Source organism: Talpa europaea (assembly GCF_964194135.1).
Source record: "Talpa europaea genome assembly, chromosome: 15".
Lineage (NCBI taxonomy): Eukaryota > Metazoa > Chordata > Mammalia > Eulipotyphla > Talpidae > Talpa > Talpa europaea.
The window spans coordinates 41,330,967-41,350,620 of record NC_140083.1 but is presented as its reverse complement, the minus strand read 5'-3'; positions in this window follow the sequence as shown (position 1 = coordinate 41,350,620).

Sequence of the window (19,654 nt, the reverse complement as noted above, 5' to 3'; positions counted from 1 at the left end):
GATCTTCCGTTAATGGAAAGACTGTGCTCTATGATGGAAAGAGCCCTGGTTTCCCAGGCTCCTAATTATGCTTACCCAGTCATGGAAGGGACAGATCCTCAAGGGGTGCTTACTAGAGTACATGTCTCCATTGACACATTCTTTGGTTTTCTTTTCGCCTCCCCACATTGCGGTGAAAAGACTTCTGATGTCCGCTCACATTTGCTACATGCGTTTGCGGTAATGGGCCGCCCACGTGTCATTAAGACAGATAACGGTCCTGGTTATACCAGTAAGGCTTTTGCCTTCTTTTGTGCGGTCCATCGCATTGTGCACAAAACAGGAATTCCATACAATCCGCAGGGGCAGGGTATAGTTGAACGTGCTCATGGTTCTCTGAAAACTATGTTTTTAAAACAAACAGGGGGAGAACACTCCCCCAGGGACCGTTTGACTACAGCTCTCTTTACCCTTAATTTTTTGACCCTAGATACTCAGGGGCGGTCAGCTGCTGATCGGCACTGGTCGCCAGACCCTCGGCAGGTCACGATGCTGCAAGCGAGATGGAAGGACCCAGTTAATAATGAGTGGCAACCACCCGCACCAGTATTAATACAGCTGCCAGGCAGCATTTGTCTTTTCCCACAGGATGCAGAAGCACCCCGATGGGTTCCTGCTCGATTGGTTCGGTTTGTCAATATACCTGACTCTGCTAACATTGATGACACAAGCGTCCCAGATGTTAGTACGATGGGCGATTGTGCATCAGCTGCCATTTTTGCTCCTCATTGATCATCATGATTCCACTTTTCCGCAAGTATTTGCCACTAATCTTACTATTGGTCTGGCTTCCAAGCCATTGGATAGTGCCCCGTTGGGCCAGGGTGAGGTGAAATTATTTAATGACATTTAATCTGCAAACATTAGTTCTACCATTGAACAATCTATTAGTATCCAGAATAATAGATCAGAGAGTTTGTCTACTGTTGTTTGCCTGTCCCCTCCTTTCTTTCTTGTCCTCCCCAATAATGCAGGAGATGCCACTGGATTGAGCTGTTCAGCGGAGACTTGCCCCCTCTCTGCCTCCTGGGCCCGGAGTGCGGAGAGAGCAATGATCGTTGTCTACCTTCTATTTTAGTCATGCCCGTGGATGTTTCTGCACACCTTCCCCCGTTCTACCTAGGAGGAGACGTGATTTTAGCATCACTGCAGCTATTGTTGCCGTTTCAATAGCAGAGGCCGCGGCTGCGGCTGCTGCCGCCGTTGCTGTCACTTAAGCTGCTGTAAATACGGACACTATGGACAATTTAGCTGCCGGTGTTGCTTCTGCGTTGTCAACACAGTAATATATGAATGGACATTTGCAGAATGGACTTTTTATGCTTAGTCAGCAGTTAGCTCATGTAAGAAGAGATAGACACACTTTTGTTAACCACTCACATGCATTGTAACTTTTTGTACAGTTTTATTTGTGTAATTCCTGTTATGGTGAAAAATATGTTTATGGAAGAAAATAGGTTAAATAGTGTAATCAGAGGACCTTAGAACCACCAGCTCCTGAACCTGACCTCTCAATTGGCGAGACAGCTCATAACTGTTAACAACACTCGGGTTACCCTGTTTCAAGTAAGGGTCTCATTGCCTGGTTTAGAGGACTCCTCCCAGAGTTGCTGTTTGTGCATTCGGCATATGGTTTCTCCGTCGGCTACGGAAGCGAAACAAAAAACGTGCTATTGTGGTCAGGCAAGTACTTGGCGCCATGGTACTTGACCAGGACTCCCCAGTGGCATCCGGATGGGTCAACTTAGCCCTAGAGAACCTGTGAGCCAAAGACGGGTAAGAGCGTAGCCCGTCCAGACCAACCTAAGACAGCGGTCCAGACCAAGTGCGCCGGATTAGCAAAGACGGGTAAGGCTGGTTACGGGATATGCCAACCTAAGACAGGCCAGGTATCTCATTTAAAAGAAAAAAGGGGGAGATGTCCGGAGCCGCATGGAGCATGTGCCGTGTTGCGCATGCTCGCAAGTTAGGTTTCGATTCCTGTTTCGCCTTCGGAGAAACCACTGCGCTTCCGGAAAATCACGTGGGACTGGGAGGTACCAGGAGAGGAGCGAGGGGGGATAAGAAGGGAACCACGGGAGAGACTGGAGAGACTGCGTAGAGGATAAGAAGAGAGACTGCGTAGAGGATAAGGAGAGAGACTGCGTAGAGGAGAAGGAGGGAGACTGCGTAGAGGATGAGGCGAGGAGACCTCGAGAGGGAGACTGTGGAAAGGATACTGTGTAGAGACTTTGAGAGAGGATACTGAGAAATGTACTGAGAGAGGAGCATAGAGAAGGCCAGGGAAGGTAGTAGGACAGGGAAAGGAAAAAACATGTAAAAGTAGGAAAAGGAAAAAGGAAAAATAAAGAAGCAAATGCTAGCGTCAATTTGTCAAGCCCCTCATTTCAATCCTCAGCCCTTCTCTTTTCGTGCCTCCGAATCCCGCGGGTCGGGACAGTTAAACACCGTTTTGCTTAAAGTTCCACACAAACTGGACATATTTTACATGGTCAGAGACACTATGTTATGCAATCCAAGGTGCTTGCTTGGATTCATCATCATCTTTTGAACTGAAAGACTTTTACATGCTCAGCTCTGCAGAGTAAAAATGAATAAAAATTTATTGGCTAATTTTCAAGGTGAGATGAAGTATTTGTGATAAAGTGATCCAGGATTAACATAGAGGCAAAAGAAGGCAGTGCTAATGGCAACCTTACCTATTGATAATATGAAGGTGCGCTTGATCTAACTGCTCCATCCATCCATCCATCCATCCATCCATCCAACCATTCCACAACTTACAACCCAGTCACACTTTACAGGAGCTTGTTGGACATAATGGAGGTTCTCTGTCACTGTCTTGGACTCTTCAACATCCCCGAGAGCAAGCTCATCATTTCTCTCCCAAGTGAGACCCTATCCTGTCAGCTGTCACTGTTGCTGCATTCTCCTGCTCCCAGGCATGCAGGCTTGAGCTATTAATGTTTTCTTTGACTTCTCCTCTGTCCTTACTCAATCACCTCTAAAGGCATTTAACTTCTGGGTGTTCATCTTTTTTATTTTGCACCAATGCTTGCCAGCATTAAATTCATATTTACGAAAGAATCCCAACTTTCAGTATCACATAAAATACAGGATATATAGAAAACAGTAGGCAATTTATTAGTGATAAAATTCATTATGAGAGCAATAGCTTTAAAGCAATGCAAACTAGCAGATTTGAGAGGCAGAATAAAGTCGGACATCCAATTCTGAACATCAAGATCCTACTTGGTAACTGACATGCTGTAATGTTTTATTTCCTTTGTTAAAGGGCAGTTTATTTAAATTCAAAAGTGCGGTTTGATAAGCAGTCTAAGCAATGTCTAACCATGCTGTGTATGTAGGGTGAGTATTTTATTCACAAAGACAGGGTGATCCTTTGTCTTTTTACACTCTAATTTAAATTTTATTCTTCAATTTTCTGAAATGCATCAGATATCAATAGCCTTTGGCTGTTGATACAATATTTATTTAAAAATTATTCAATAAAAAAATCCAAACAACAGCTGGGCTCATAAATAATTTAGTAAGTGGCAATCTGACTTTTATTCCAGTGTTTAGACCAGACCCTCCCCACTCAACCCTGCAGGCAAATGCAGTTGCAGAGAATTCTGGCAGAGCAAGAAAGAAGCAAGCCAGTGCAAAAATACAAATAGCTCTACTCTATTTTCCATAAAATTTGCATTCAGGGTCAGAATCAGTTTCTGGACCTAGGTCATTATTATTTCCACAAAATGACACCTCTTGGCTACTTAATTCTCTTCATCCTCGAGCAAGTAAACAGGCAAGATTTTAGGCTTTGGAGTTGCAACAAATCAGTCTGATGTATGTGGTTACACCCTAAAGTTTTGGATGAAATTGCTGCATAGATTGGGTACCAGAACCCAAATTCTTTATATTCTTTATTACTGACTCAAGGCCTAAAATACAATTTCACTTACTAATCTGACTGCACAATTTCTATGCAGTTATAACCCTGTGCTTGTGAAGCTGTTCCTATATTGACATGCATATCTAAGGAACTTTATGTGAGTTCCCTGACATGCCAGAAATAAAGGCCTAGGGTGGTTCACAGTTTCCAAGGTGACAAGGCCAGAGGAACAGGAAGTGTAGACTATGTTATTGGTGATTAGATTCTAGCTACACAAGGATGCTGTGGCCTAGCCTTTCTGTATTTCAACAGGGATTTTACTTTTAACATTTTGTATCTAGCTCTGGATTTTGATGGTGATGTTAGTTGTAAAAATAAAGCGGATTTTATTTACTTGTTACAAAGTTGAATAACTTTGATATATAGCCTCTCTGTCTCCAGTAGCCTGGTTTATAATCCCTCAACTGCATGCTTGATTGATCTCTGCAACATAAGAAAAAGCATTAAGACAATGTGTAATAATGGCTATGGAAACCTCCAGAAATATACTTGTAGCTCTCTTTTTAAAGAAGTGCATGTCTGATAAAACTGAAACACTGGAGGTTAGTTTATACCTGCTGCCTGCTTTTCCTCGAATCCTTTCTTTTTAACATTTGTTTCCTAGAAAACAATATTATTTAAAAAAGGAAAAAAAGGTTGTTACAGCCTCTGGCTCAGAATCTGTGAGTTCTTATCTCATAGATTTAAATCAAATATTTGACTTTCATAAGTCGTTAATATCCTCCAGGGATTGTATTTTGTGTTTTACACAGGTTTTAAGAGAGAGTGGGGAGCAGAACAGGCAGATGTACTGAAAGACACTGCTGAAGGGAGCAGCAGGCAAGACAGGAGAGGTCTGCTGTGCCATGTGGGTCAACTCCCTGGCAGCCCCGGGGATCGAACTTGTTTTGCAGAGGATGTGGATAGCTTCACAGTGCTGTGCTTACCCCTTGCGCCACCAGGGAGGCTCTTTTTATTTTGTTTTAAACTGGTGTCTATTATTATTATTTTTTTTATAGAGGCACGTTTTATTTATTTATTTGTTTGTTTGTTTGTTTTGTTTATATAAGCACTGGGTACAGTCAGAAGTGCGGGAGGGTGAGAGAATTCACCAGAGCCAGAGCGGCGAGCAGAACAGGCAGAAGGACCAAAGTACACTGCTGAGGGGAGCAGCGGGCGGCAGGAGAGGTCTGCGCGCCATGGGACCCTCCTCTGGTGGCCGGGGAGCAGCCGGGGATCGGACCGGCGCTGCAGAGGCCGGGGGCAGCTTCGCAACCCAGTGCTCAACCGCTGCGCCACCGGGGGAGCCCTATTATTTTCAATATTGTAAAGGAAGATAGGTATACATTATTTTAAACATGAAGCACAGAAAATAAATGACTATTAATTAATAATTTAATTACTCACATGAAGTTTTGGTATCGATTATTCTTTAGCGAGCCATCAACGAAGTTAGCAACCTAAAATAGTACCCATAGTGGACCAGGAATCCTAAGCACACAGAAGGATAGCTTGTTTGATGGGACTGATTGACTCCAACAGCTTAAGAAAACAGGGGTCATATGTCTGGGGCCTCAATTTTCTTTCTTCTGGGTTCTTCATTTCTTCTCATGTTACATCTACTGGGCCTGTTATGTCCTACATGACTTTTTTTTTTTAAAGTACAGCTTTTTTTTTTTTTTTTTTAAAGATTTATTGATTTATTTATACAAGCACTGGGTACAGTCAGAAGCGCGGGAGGGCGAGAGAATTCACCAGAGCCAGAGCGGGGAGCAGAGCAGGCAGAAGGACCCAAGCACACTGCTGAGGGGAGCAGCGGGCCATAGGAGAGTTCTGCGCGCCATGGGGGGCCCTCACCCGGTGGCCGGGGATCGAACCGGCGCTGCAGAGGCTGCGGGGCAGCTTCGCAACCTAGCCCTCAACCACTGCGCCACCGGGGAGGCCCTCCTACATGACTTTTTCCCTGACTTGCTGATGACAGGTTAGGATGGTTGAGAACAGCTGGGACTGCTGGGTCTCTTATTCTCCCGCCCCCAACCCCCACATATCTACCAATCCCTGACAGTAGGGTGACCTCGGGGTAATCAAACTTCTAGGTCTCTCCAAAGGGCCATATTCTACTGGTCAAAGCACTCACAGAGCTCACCCAGAGTTGTGAGGTGGGGGCAGAGACCCTTGTTTACATGAAGAGAGGAATATTATAGAATTCCTGCCCATTTTTAATCTACTACTAGTACTCACTGCTGAGATTGGGACCTTATTTTCTTCAGCTATTTCTCCCCAAAAATGTAAAACACTGCATACAGAGCAAAATTCCTGTTCCCCATCCTATCCCTCACTTTCCAAAGGTAATAGTTCTCCTGAAGTTATTGCATTGATGCTATAACTTTATCTTGCCTTGAATAGTACACCCTAGAATTTTGTGTGTTTTCAATTTGTACATATATGATCATTTGCAACTCAAATCTCCTTGAAAATTTCTTTTTTCCATAATCATTGTTTTGGCGATTTATCCATACTTGTGTATAAAACAGTGGCTTATTTTAACTGTTGAATGGTCTTTTTATGAACAAACCATCATTTATTTAGCCACTTGTCATAGCATATCTCTCTCTCTCTCTGTCTGTCTCTCTCTCACATGAGCTCTTTCAAGAATGTTGTGGCAAGTTCCTGCCTCTCTGTGGGTACAAGTTTAAGATTCCCTCTAGAACCCCTTTGTCCATCATTAGCTGCATGTGGCTACCTAGTTTTTGAAGTTCACAGTGAATGTGCTCTGATTATAAAACACATGCCAAATTTTGAAGGTTTAGTCCAAGAAAATACATCAAATACCTCAATACTCTTTAATTTTACATCTTGAAATGATAATGTTTTGAGTATATCTATTTAAATAAAAATATATTAAAATTATTTTCCCTGGCATCTTTTTACCATTTTAATGTGGCTGCTAGAGAATATTTGTGTATACAGCTTCCATTATGTCTCTGCTGGACAGAATTGCTCCAGGGTATACAATTAAAGGAGTTTCATCTTTAGCTTTGCCAGGGATTGTCAAGTTGTTCTCCTGAATGGTTTCCCCACGTTCTCCCCAGGAGTGTGCCCTGAGTTTCTGTGTGCGTGTCTAACCCTGATGTGATATCAGACATTTGTCTTTGCCATTTGATAAGGTATGAAATGGCTTCTCATCTCCCTGATTATTGGTGAAATCAAGAACTTCTTATCTGCTTGCTGAACATTTTACCAAAGATGGAAGGTTTAATATGACAGTACTACCTTTTTAAATTACTATTTCCCAAGTTTGTGCCACCTCGCAGAGGGCAGTGTTGGGAGTGGCGTGGGATAAGGGAAGGATCGCTCAAAGTCCAAGTGGGTTGGAGAAATAAGAGGCCTAGAAGGGCTACACTGGGCATTAATGTGCAGCCCCATGAAAAGGCAGTCTCATGTTTATCAGAATCAAGTAGAAAGGGGGGGCTAGCAGGTAGGGAGTGTACATGCGAGAGGGATGCCTTACGGGGATATGGGTTATGGTGGGGTGACCAGGGCCTATTTCCTGGGCGGCTCCATTATCCTACTGGTCAAATCATATTATCCCTAGTCCCTATTTTTTTTTTTTTTAATTGAAGTCCCTATACTTACCTAACTTTCTGCTAATCCTTACAAGTAAGGCATTTATCTGGTCTCACTAATCTGGCCATAATATCTGCCTGCTGTTTTCAGCAGATACAGATTTCCCAGTATGTTCTCAGACCAGGACTTCTGTCCTTGGTGAGAGGCCCCCTGCCTGACAGTCTGCCTAGCTGACCAGCAGGAACTCTGAGCATCGAGATAATAGCTCCAAAAAGAAGAAGGTTTGGGGATCTCACAGGTTTGCTCTCTGCCTTTCCAAGTTCTTATATTTTGAGTGTGTATCTTACAAACATTCTGTAGCCATATATTTTTATAATCCAATCTTATAATCTATATATATATATATATTTAAAGATTTATTTATTTATACACACAAGAACTGGGATATAGGCCAGAGGTGCACAGAGTGAGAAGATTCACTAGAGACAGAACGGGGAACAGAACAAGCAGACTGATTGAAATACATTGCTGATGGGAGCAGCAGGTGAGACAGGAGAGGTCTGCTGCGCCATGTGGGTATCTCCCTGGCCAGCCAGGGATCAAACTTGTGCTGCAGAGTTTCCTGATAGCTTCATAGTACTGTGCTTAACCTCTTGCGCCACCAGGGAGGCCCATAATCTATATTTTAACTCATAAGTTTAGTCCATTTGTATTTATTTTGACTACTGAAATGTAAGGATTTAATTTCTGCTGCCTTAATTTCACTTCTTTTTAAGTTGCCTTTATCTTTGCTTTTCCCCATCATTTCTTTTTTTTTAAAGGTTTATTTATTTATGCATACAAGAACAGGGGTACAGGCCAGAGGTGTGGGGGTGAGAGGATTCACCAGAGACAGCGTGGGGAACAGAGCAGGCAGATTAACTGAAATACACTGCTGAGGGGAGCAGCGGGCGAGTCAGGAGAGGTCTGCTGTGTCATGTGTTTAGCTCCCTGGCCGGGGATTGAACTCGTCCTGCAGTGGCTGTGGATAGCTTCATAGGTTGTGGCTCAACCCCTTGCACCACCAGGGAGGCCCAACTGATCATTTTTTTCTTTTAAAGATTTATTTATTTTTACAAGCACTGGGCACGGTCAGAAGCGCAGAAGGGTGAGAGAATTCACCAGAGTCAGAGTGGAGAGCAGAGCAGGCAGACTGATGAAGTACACTGCTGAGGGGAGCAGCGGGCGGCAGGAGAGGTCTGCGCAACATGTGGGACCCTTGCCCAGCAGCCAGGAATCGAACCGGCACTGCAGAGGCTGCGGGCAGCCTCGCAGCCCAGTGCTCAACTGCTGCGCCAACGGGGAGGCCCCCAACTGATCATTTCTTTATTGAAATGAGTTTCCTGTATCCAACTCTCTGCCCCAATAACCGTCACTATTTTTCACTTCTAATTGATTTGGATACAATATTTTCAATGTCTAGTCTTTTATTCATCACTCTTAAAATTTCTGCATGCATAATTGACTTAATGTCTAATTTAATCATCATTTCTTATTCCACTCCTAGAGGATTCAAGGACTTACATTACTCCACCAGGGTTTTTATTAATTTATTATCATCATGTTTTTATAGTACATAAATTAGCTATTTATTATTGTTACTCTTCTCTACAATCTATGATTATTCACATTAGCTAGCTATTTGTCAATACACAGAATTGTTTGTGTATTCCACACCATCTTTTTGGGCTCAACTTATGATTTTGTAAAATTTATATCCTTTTGTAGTTGTTTCATAAAATTCTAGGAACAGTAAATGCCATTAGTTATTATTGTATGACAATGTTTTCAGTTCCCAGGCAATTATGACAGATATTTGAGAAATATATTCAAAGTATACTGGTGTTTTCCTTTGGCACTTTAGGACACTATCCTTTCTCCTGGCCTTGAAATAGGGTGTCCCAATTATAGATATCCTCCTGCTTTACCCAAATTCTGGGACTGTGCTCAGTCCTGCGAAAAATGGAATGGCTGATTAACCTACTTTGAATGTTGCTGTTGAGAAATGTAATATGTGCCTTGGATGTAATCTGTACTTTTTGGTTGATTTTACTTTTAAGTTTTCCTTTTGGCTTTTGGCAAATTGGCTGCCAACATTCTAGGACCTGGGGATGGGGAAGACTGGATGGAAGGAGCATGTCACTGATAGGTAATGTTGTAACTTACTTCCCCCGGAACCACTTTCTCCTCTCATAGCTCTCCTTTTCCTCACTAAAGCTTTTCCAGTTCCCAGTTCCATTAAACCCTCCCCTTCAATCACACTTCACACTTAGTCCTATCAATTATGTCTCTAAATATTTTTTGAAATTGTCTCTCTTTTCAGTTCCTTCTTTAAAAGAGTCTTTCCATCTTCTACCACCTCTACTTGTAATTCCGATTCTCATTATTTCTTCCCTGGACAGTTATAAAATCCCCCATCTGGTATCCTTAATTGTAGCTTCTTTACCTACTTTTTGTTTTAAGCCTCATTGATAAACTAATCACTCTCAGTTCTGTAGCTCAGAAACCTTTGATAGCTCCCCTTTGTTTAGTAAATCAATCAAGAAAAAATCTCACTAAATTTGATAAGTAGTGTTTGTTGAGTATATACTGTGCTCCAGACACTGATTACAACATACGAGTTCTTTCATGTAATCTTCAAAACAACTGTATTAGGTGCTTCCTTCTGTTATTCCCAATTTTGAAAAAAGGTAATTGAGGACCATAGATGCCAATTATTTGTTCAAGGCCACACAGCAAACAGGGATGGCGCTGACACCTGACCTAAGCACCTGATTTCCAGAGTCTGTGTCTTATGTTGCCTGCAAACTCAGTTGCCACTTTTTAGTGGTGAAAACTGAACTCATAGTAACCAAATTGAACACTTCCTGCTTACAAATGTATTCAGTGTCTTGTAAATTTTTTTTTTTTGTGTGTGTGTGATATTTCCCCCCTCCCCACTAAAGTCCCAAACTGATAGGGGTTAAAGAGGAAGGGAAGGGTATCTTACCTAGTATAGGAATCTGCACACACAGAGCAAAGGCTGCACGGATACTCTATGAGATGAATAATCTATTTTCTTTAAACTAAAAATCTTGCTTTGAGCTGAGATTCCTGCCCTGATGATGCTTGAATGAGTGGAGTGGTGGACATTAACCAAGCCCAGCAGGCCAGGATGTACCAAGGTCAAGGTAATCAGGAAGCTGATAAAAAAAAAATGTGGGGGCTGAACATGACAAATACATGGAACATCAACTATGACGGGCTGTTCTGATAAGCTGATTCAACTATGACACGTTGTTGTGATGAACTGATTCACTTATCACTGTTTTTGTTCAACTTACCAGAAAACAGCCAGCTAGAGATGAGATGTTAGAACAGTTTCTTCAGGAAGATATGGCCACCAATCTCAGATCACTGGCCAGATACCTAAATAAATGCGCTTCTTATAGGTTCAATTCCTGTCTCTGATCATTGATGTCTGCAGTGACAGCAGGATCAGGGTTTCTGGTAACAAAACTAAAAATTCCACTTATCCTAAAAGACTCATACATTCTGCTTCCTTGATTATGTTAAGTGAAATAAGTCAGAGAAAGACAAATACAGGGTGATTCACTCATATGTGGAATATAAGGAAACAAAGCAAATGATCAAATACTAATAACCTCTAGACTCTGACAATAAAAAAGTGATTACCAGAGGACAAGTAGGAGGGACAGGTAGACAGATGTTGGTGGAGAGTTATTAAAAATTTGGTGGAGGGTGTGCGGGAACTGTACTTTTAAAGAAGCATATAGTAGTTCTATTAAAACTTACACACTTTTGTAAACCAATGTTTCCTCAATGAAAATTAAAAAGAGAATTATATCAAACACCACAGACAAGCAAAACCAAATTCTTCTTTTTTTTTAAGATTTATTTATTTATTTATACAAGAACCGTGATACAGACCAGATGCGTGGGAGGGTGAGAGGATTCACCAGAGACAGAGTGGGGAACAGAACAGGCAGACTGACGAAATACACTGCTGAGGGGAGCAGCGGGCGAGACAGGAGAGGTCTGCCGCGCCAGGTGGGTCTCTCGCCGGCTGGCCAGGATCGGACCGGCACTGCAGACAGCTTCACAGTGAGGCGCTCAACCACCTGCACCACCAGGGGAGGCCCCAAAAACAAATTCTACCTCCACGGCATCGTTCAGTATCCCTCCTCTGAGATGTGGTTTCATCCTCCTTTAAATCTTTCAAAGCTTCAAATATTATGATAATTTGTTCGCTTTGCTTTTTTCTCTTAGTTCAAGCCCCTTCTCTTAAAGGCAAGACCTCATTCTCGCTCATACATTATGAAGCGCACAGATTGGAGGGTTTCATACGAAGCTTCCAGAAAGATTGCAGTGGTCCTGGCCTATGTCTGTGCACATCTCCTTAACCAAAGCACAGTTTAGACCTGAGGAGGCCTGAACAGAGTGGACATCCAGCCCTCTACAATCTGTTTGAGCTGCTGAACTGTTGCAAACAGGTGGTTGTCATGTAACCATCCCAGGGCGGGCAGGTTCATTGTTGATTCGGGCAGAAAGAGAATCATGGAGTCCCTATTAGACTGACAGGCTTTTAATGTTGCAGCAGGAAACTAGGTACACCAGTAGGCCAGTAGGTAGGGAGGCTGGCATGCAGGAAACAGGGGGGCTAGGAGGCAGGCAGCAACCAAGCCTCCCAGGCCCCTTGCGCTCTCTCTCTCTCTCTCTCTCTCTCTCTCTCTCTCTCTCTCTCTCTCTCTCACTTCTCTCCTCTTTATCTCAATCTCTCACTTTTTACAGACACTTCAGGTGTCTGTGATCATAGATGTGCATGCCCCATGCTTGCATTCCCAAACGCTTTTTGCAATAACCCCATATCAAGTGTGGGCAATGAAACCTGGGAGGAAAGCAAAGGCACAGGTGGCAGTCATAGAAATGGACTCAGGAGGCAAGAAAGAGCCTGCCTTACTCCATTTTCCCTACAGTGGGTATAGGGGAAGGAAATCTAATGCAACTTTGCTTGGTTCTTCCCAGGCTTTGCCTCCATGAGCAGTTTCAGTGGAGGAAGGGAAATGGCAAATACCTCCCCAAACTAAATCATTTTCTTTAGTCAGGAAGGTTAAGCTAATTGTTTTCAAAATTCTTCTCATCTTCCTAAGTTGGTACAGACTTTTCTTCAACTTTCCTCTTGTATTCTGCCTTGGATGATGATACATTGAAAGTTAAATGTTAGCTCTGAGCCAACTTTCACACTTGAGTCTACAGAGTACTAAAAACTTAATTGATAAAAATGTTGCCAGAAGTGAAAAATTGAGGTGTTATCTTAGTGATTCAGGCTCAAGCTAATTTTTCACCAGAAATATCAAAATAATTCCAGGAAAATATAAACAGGATCATGTGTCCTGAATCCTGAAATACAAAGATACTTATGTACCCTTTGTTGCTCAAACAGAAAATTAAGGTGAGATAGATAGAAAAGTGCTTATTCACTCAACTAATAAAGTTCCCACTATGTGTTTCTCCAACACACAGAGCCAGATATATATGGGTGAATATAAAAGAGCAATTTCTTGTTATGTATGTGCATTCATCATTTTGTGTTGGTTGGGAAACTTTACTCACCAGAAGGTGGGTCTGATGAAGACCTGCTTTCAGGAGGGGATTAGATCTATTCCATAAATAAGTAAAAGGTCACTGAGGGGAAAAACAGGGTGTTTGAGACCAGATCCCTCTCCTTGTGAGGAATAGTCTACCTAGCCTCACAAATGACCTTATCCCTCCTGCACAAAATTCCTAAGTTTCTGAGGACTGACTGGATCACCAGTTTATCTCAGTATAGAAATGGCTATCTTTTCTTGTCCCTTTTTATTAATGAAATAATTCAACTGTTACATCAACCCACCACTGAAATGTATATAGCTTACCTCTCCGATCTTCCAATTTGCATGATTATTCACTCTTGGCCTTTGCTTTTGTATTTCAGTTACACCAATTGCACGATGATTATACCCCAGTTAAGAATATTTCAAGTATCAATTACTATGTTTAAAATTAAGGCAATCAATATAAACACCAATTCTATTTTGGTTTGACAGTTTAAAAAATATCCAATTCTATTTTGGTTTGACAGTTTTCATGTTTTCTGAGCTGCACTTCCAGTCAGTTGTCAGTAGGTGGCAGCACATTATTTTTGGCTCAACGTTGGGGAAATAATTTTTTTGACAAACTGGATTCTGGAAAGACAGCTCTGTCTAAAACATAGGCAGAATTTTCCATATGTTATTCTCATTATTTCATAAAGGTATTCTTTTCATTCTATGCATTATCTTGTTGTTGTAATGCCTTTATTTTAAATTTTATTCATGTTATCTTGTCACTGACATACATGTCCTAAATGGACATGTCCTAAACCTTATTTAGGTTTGGAGAGTTTAGGCTTTGTGATTAGAAAGCACAGTTAAGACATACAAAGCCTGAGTGACCTGAACCAATTTTGGGAAGCTCTCTGAGCTTGAATTTTGGGTATTGTGGGACCTGGGCGAAATTGTCTTCCTGATATCACTTTCCAGGACTGTTTTACCTCCTTGGATTACAACAAATGGAAACAATCATCTTTAACCTATCATTTACCAAGAATTTTAATACAGGCCAGTGTTTTTAAAAGAACAATGCCTGTTAGAAAATCTCCAAATAATTCAGAAGACATGTGAACCCCTGGATTTCGGCCCCCCAACCCCCCACCCGTACTGTCCCACAAGAAGCTGACCCACATGGCGCAGCAGAACTCCTCTGTCTCACCCGCTGCTCCCTTCAGCAGTAGATTTCAGTCAACCAGCCAGTTCTGCTCCCCACTCTTATCTTTGGTGAATCCTCACACCCCCCCACCTCTGGCCTACACCCCAGTTCTCATATGCATAAATAAAAAATAGATCTTTAAGAAAAATAAAATGTGCAATGGGGCTTGAAAGGGGAAACCAGATAGATGATTAGGAAGAGATATATGGAAGATGAAGTTTCTGTAGTGGTATTTGAGGACAGAGGCAGCAGGAAAGGGATAGCTCAGTCATCATCCTTCTACTTAGTGGGTCTGCAAGGCACACAGTGGGACTAATTACTAATGTGCAGTGCATGTATTAAAGTGCAATTAAGGTTCAGACTCAGTGCCTGAAGTGTAGGAGGAACCTCCAGGATGGCCTTGGCTTTGCGAGGCCAGGCGAGCCCCAGTTCTTCCTTGTCCAGCAGCTAACAATTTTTCTTCATTTATTTAGAACAAAGACTTTTAAAAATGATACACTTAATTAAGAATACATGCCTAATTATATATACTTAATTAAATAGACTTAATTAAAATATATATAGTTTAAAATTTGTGATTCTGAGAAATATGAATAAGAAAAAAATACCCTAAATTGTATCACCTTGGATATAATTGCTGTGACATTCAGTATTACTTCAGACCTCTCTTTTTGTATATATATAACACAATAGTCCTAACTGTCTGGGAATAATTGTAAAAGTGGGACTGTATTGTGTATGCTAATTTTAATTAAAGTATTAAATTTAATTCTCCTTAAAAAGAAGAGAAACTGTGATTTAGGAAAATAAAGAAATTAGGGAATCTTGGGTAAATGTTTCTTTGGTTTTAGTTGCTTTTAAGCAAAATAGCTATTATATTCAAGTGGTACAAATTTCAAAAGCTTCATTTTAGTGAAAAGTCAGTGAAATTCACCTTCCTCCTTCCCATCTATCCACTATCCTTCCCCAGGGGGATCTGTGTTACCAGTTTCTTGTCTACCTTTCTAGATAGTTCAGTGTTTAAAAAAATACTTTATTGGGCCTCCCCAGTGGCGCATTGAGCGCTGGGTTGCGAAGCTGCCCGCAGCCTCTGCTGCACCAGTTCGTTCCCCTGCCATTGGGTGAGGGGCCCACATGGCGCACAGACCTCTCCTTCCACTCGCTGTTCCTCTCAGCAGTGTGTTCAGTCCTTCTGCCTATTCTGCTCTCTGCTCTGACTCTGGTGAATTCTCTCGCCCTCCCGCGCTTCTGACTGTACCCAGTGCTTGTATAAATAAATAAACAAACAAATAAATAAACTATTTAAAAAAACTTTATCTCGGAGATTTTAATTCCTAATTTTAAGACAAATAAAAATGATAAAAGATTAGGAAAAGTCTTAGCATTTTGAAGTATTTTTTAAATAATATGATCTAATCTGATTTATATAGGCTCTAAAGGAGGGCCCTGGGCCTCACTGGTGGCCTAGGGTTTAAGTCTCTGCCTATCACTGCTAAGCACTGAGTTCGATCCCGCCTGCCAGGGAGCTGACACAGGTGGTGCAGCTGACCTCTCCTGTCTCACCTGCTGCTCCCCTCAGCAGTGGATTTCAGTCAATCTGCCTGTTCTGCTTTCCACTCTGTCTCTGGTGAATCCTCCCAACCCCCGCACCTCTGGCCTACATTCCAGTTCTTGTATGTGTAAATAAATAAATAAACAAACAAATCTTTTAAAAATAATAAAATGAAATAAAGGGAGACCCATGCCAGGACCTTCCCCTGCAAGTCCACTCGTTTCTTGTGTGGGTTGATTTCATCTCTGGTAGCTCTTCCCAAGAAGGGATATATTTGCTAAGGCCTTTTGTATTTAGAATGTTATTCTCAAAGAATAACAAGAAATAAAGAACCATCTGGTATTCTGAAACTGCATTTCCTTTCACTGGGCATTTTACAGAGAAAGATCCACTTCCTTCTGGCATCAATGGCTGTGAAGGGCTGAGTGTGTTTAACTTCTCCCATCTACAATAGGTGATTTGTTTTTTCTACCTCGATTCTAATTTCTTTTAATCCCCAAATGTCATTATCCAGGCCACTGTCTGTATTTCTTTTAATTATTCTATCAGTTATTCCTGGGCCATGAACTGCCCTTTTCATATGCAAAATGACTTCTTTGTTAATTCTAGGGAATCTTTCTTTTTCAAATGCTTTTTGCTGTTTCATTTTTCCGATTTTCCACTTCACCAATTATTCTTGTATAGGATCTTCCTATCTCACATTCACATCTGTCACTTCCTCTCTACTTGTCAAGATTCATTATCTTTTTTTCTAAATGTGCATTGACAAGACTAAGGCTTTCCTCTCTGGTAGCTTTACAATTCCATTTTCAGCCTATATGATCTTTGATCTTTCTCATTTATTCGTTCTCTCATGCTGTTATTTTGGTCTTTAAGTTGTCATCTTAGGTTAGCTGTTTTCCTTTCCACCTATGTTTTTATCATTTTGTCTTTGAGATTTAAGTTTTTCTATAACTTAAAATAATAGTGGGGAAAAATTTTTCTATTTTTTCAGTCATAGATTCTTTCTTACAGTCTAGTTCCTTCACCTACACTTGATATGTTTGTTCTTCTCTGTCTTCCTTTTTCATTTTTATTTTCTGTACTGTATTTGCATAACCATACTTCTTGTTCATGCTTAATAGGGAAAGCATTTGCCAAGACTGTCTACTGACTTGAATTTACCCTCTGGGTAAATTCTTCTTGATTTTCTTCCCCTATTACCTATGATTTGTTGTCCCCTTCAAGTTGCAGGTAAGAGGAAGTGTGCTGCATTTAGTAATTCTCCTGTTGCCTGGGGCATATGTAGTGGGAGGGAATGGGAAGACACATCACCTGTGCGCAGCCTTTGAAGGAAAACCAGTGCATACCTATCCCCCCCACATGCACATACACATATACATGCATGCACACACACACATGCACACACACATAATTCAAAAGAAGAACATTGTCCTAAGTGCAACTTAACTTGCACAGCAGCTTCTGGGAACACAGAGAAGTTTCTTCTGTTTTGATGCAGGAGGCAGTTTACATTCAAATCCTAGCTCTGCCTCTTAATTTACAGTGGGAAGATGAGTGAGGTAGTTCTGTTTATAAGCCCCAGCTTCTGAATTGGGGGCGATAATGGAGCTGTTGAGTAACAAATGGATTTGCATATTGGTGCCTTTAGCACAGTGCCTGCTAGACAGCAAGGGCTCCTGAAATGCCAGCTGCTGTCACTGTCACCCATCAGAGCAGCAGTTTCTCTTGTCATTCTCCTGCTTTTGGAGTTTGATGAGGAAACTGTACAAGTGACACTCATGAAGGTCGATCTACCTTCTGATAGCACGTGTGTCTAACCAAGGGTTAAAGGAGACCAGAAAATATATACACTGACATAGGGAACATAAATGAGACCGTCATTTTGAAAGCAGTTTAGCAGTTCCTTATAAACCCAACCCATGTAATTCAATGAACACTGATGGGCACATGAAAAAAACCTGTATGAACGTTGATCCTTGTTGGGAGCCTGCTGCCCTGAAGGGAGCTGGAGTTTCTGGAGAATACCTGTTTACTTTGCATACAGAGTTCCAGGATGTTAGAAGTTCTGCAAACAGAACTACTCAGAATTGAGTCCTGTTCTCTGATGATGTTCTGGCTTCTGCGCATGTTCCCTACTAACCAGAAAAGCTTGTTTTCAGCAGTAACTTATTAATCTTTATAAGCAAAAAACAAAACACAATTGCATGTTATTTTCTTGTTCTTTGTTTGTATCTTTAATAAAATCTTGGGCTGGGAGAGTGAAAGGCAGAGCTGCTCTCAACGGTACTCTCCCCAGCCTCCCCGCACTGCAAATGCATTTAGACTCAGAGTCTTCATTAATGGCAGAGAACTTCATTGGCTGTCCTGTCCGAAGCAGATCGTCACATGAAAACTTGTACACATATGTTCATAGCAGTCTTTTTATGGCAGCTAAAAGCTGGGGTCAACCTACATGTCCTTCAGTGGGTGGCTGGTCAAACATAGTGGGTCTGACTCTCCCACAGAATATTGCTAAGCATGAGAAAAGGACTGAGCTACTGAAAAATGTGGCCTCTTGGATGATCTCCATGCAATGGTGCCCAGTCACAAAAGTCAGTCCCCCAAGGCTATGTGCTGTCTGACCTGTTTCTATAATGTCTTGAAAAGGCAAATTGAATGAATGGAGAACAGATTGGAGATTGCTGGGTCACAAAGACAGGGACTGGGAGGAGGGAGGGAGAGAGGGAAGAGGGTGAAGTTATAAAAGGTCAATGTCAGCAATTGCGTGGTGTGGGAGCTCTTCCTTCCCTTGACTGTGACAGTGGTGATGCAAATAAACACAGGTGATAACGTCACGCAGAACATAGCACACACACACAGACACACAAATGAGTAAAGCACAATTGGGGAAAGCTAATCTGAGTAAGATACATGGGTGGCTGATGCCAGTGGCCTGGTTGGGGTTACTCCACAGTGTTGCAAGATGTTGCCATTGCTGAAAACTGCACCAGGGTTCTCTGTACTTAATTTCCCACAATTGCAGGTGAACCTATAGTTACCTAAAATAGATCGATTAAAAATGCAGAGGAAGAAGATTGCCTTAACCCACTCCCCATCCAGCCAAAAGGTAAACACATTTCTTTCTTTATTGTGGAGCTTCAGCAGATTTTCAGGAAGAGACTTCTGTAATCTCCACATAGTAAGGGAAGAAGGGAGAACATATTACATCCTTCTGTCCCAACTAGTCCTCACCCCAGCAAGGCAGCTATTGAAGCAGTTCTGGAGGAGAGGGGGCAGGAAAGATCTGGAATGACTTTGAGCCAAAGAGTAATGTCATGTGTTAGAAGCTGTGTCACACCAAGAATACCCCAGGTGGAACTCTGTTAAACACAGCGTAGGATTTTGAATCAGGGAGTGTGAGATAAAGTATGGGCTTTGGGATATCACTTCATGGTGTAATTTTTGGGGTGTTCAACAATCTCAGTTTAATAACCATCCCTTTCTGGTCTTGGTTGTGAAGATAACATGTTGGTCAGCCCTCATGTTAAGGTTTGGAATACCTAAGTGTAATCTAAGTGTAATGCTTTGCTGTGATCCAGGAACTTTCCATTCTTGGTATGGGTTTATATCAAGTGTGTCCAGATAGGTTAGGATTGGGGGGAGTAGAGGGATAGAGATTATGAAATCTAGTGGTCAAGGAGGGGGTCACTTGAGCTTTCCCGAGGGCGGGTGTGATGGGTGACTAATGGGGTTCC